At 41.0% G+C, this 1,343-nt stretch overlaps 1 protein-coding gene across 1 annotated transcript in view; it reads left to right on the forward strand.

The window, feature by feature from the left end:
- PDE3B (phosphodiesterase 3B) overlaps positions 1-1,343 on the forward strand; it is a 181,957-nt gene that overhangs the window by 68,700 nt on the left and 111,914 nt on the right. The gene's annotated exons all lie outside the window — the stretch shown is intronic.

The following is a 1,343-nucleotide window of genomic DNA, read 5'->3' on the forward strand; positions in this document are numbered from 1 at the left end:
ATTCCCCAAAGATAAACACAGAAGAAATTTATTGCATTTTGTAAGGGATGTTGAGTAGCATAATGGATGGCATTGTTTCATAGCAGTTTTGTAAATTATGGAGACATTTTTATATTCAAATGCTCTTTCATTCTACTTCAGCTACACTGGCCAAAACCCTTTGCTCTTCCTTCAAGCTATCAGGATTATTTATTAGTTGAGGACATTTGCACATTCTGTTTTTCTGCTTAGAATGCTCTTCCTCCATATTTTCAAATAGCTTGCTCCCTCACTTCATATCAATCATATCAATCATATATATAAGAGAGGTTTCCCCTGGTCATCCTATATAAATAAGCCCCTCTTATGCCTGACTGTCATTTTATATATCCTTAATCCACTTTAATTTTTCTTCATTCCACTTACCATTATCTGAGGTGTGATAAAAAATACAGTGAATGCTTAAGTTAAAAAAATTTATTACAGTAAAAGACACATTGCCATTAATCTCCCTCAAAATACTCCCCCCTTCGCTTTGAACACACTTATCCCATCGTTCTTGCCACTTTCTGAAGCAGTTCTGCAAGTCCCCTTTTGTGAGTGTCTTTAGTTACACTGTCATGGCTGCCTCGTGTCCTGAATCAATTCAAAACATTTACCTTTCATGGTCATTTTGACTTTGGGAAAGAGTCAAAAGTTGCATGGTGCCAGATCCAGTGAATAAGGTGGATGAGGACACACCGTAATGTTTTTATTTAATAAAAATTGCCGTACCAGAAGCGATGTGCGACACAGAGCCTTTATGTTGTGATCAAAAACTATGGTGAATGCTGCTGCTGAGTGCCATCCAATGGAAAGGCAGGGATCTTCAATATGGGAAGCTGAGCATCCAGCCTTAATAACAGTGTGTGACAAGTTTTAACTTGTTCAATACAGTCAGTTGGGTGTGAGCTACGGTTGAGAGAAGGTGTGTTTTAAAGTGTGCCGTAAATCATCCTCCATCATGACAATGCTCTATGTCACACATCGCTTTTGGTAGATGGCAATTTCTATCACATAAAAACATTATGGTGTGTCCTCATCCATCTTATTCACCAAATCTGGCACCGTGCGACTTCTGGCTCTTCCTCAAAGTCAAAATGATTCAGGACACTGAGGCAGCCAAGACATGTAACTAAAGGCACTCACAAAAGAGGCCTTCCAGAACTGCTTCAGAAAGTGGCAAGAACGATGGGATAAGGCCGGCCGAGTGGCTCAGTTGGTTAAGAGCTCGCTCTAAGAGTTTGAGCTCTGAGCAACAGCGGTTCGAGTCCAGCCCGAGCTGAGCAGCCGCTGAGCTGCCAACAGGTAGCAGGATGGCTCAG

The sequence above is a fragment of the Hipposideros armiger genome, unplaced genomic scaffold (assembly GCF_001890085.2).
Source record: "Hipposideros armiger isolate ML-2016 unplaced genomic scaffold, ASM189008v1 scaffold_188, whole genome shotgun sequence".
NCBI lineage: Eukaryota > Metazoa > Chordata > Mammalia > Chiroptera > Hipposideridae > Hipposideros > Hipposideros armiger.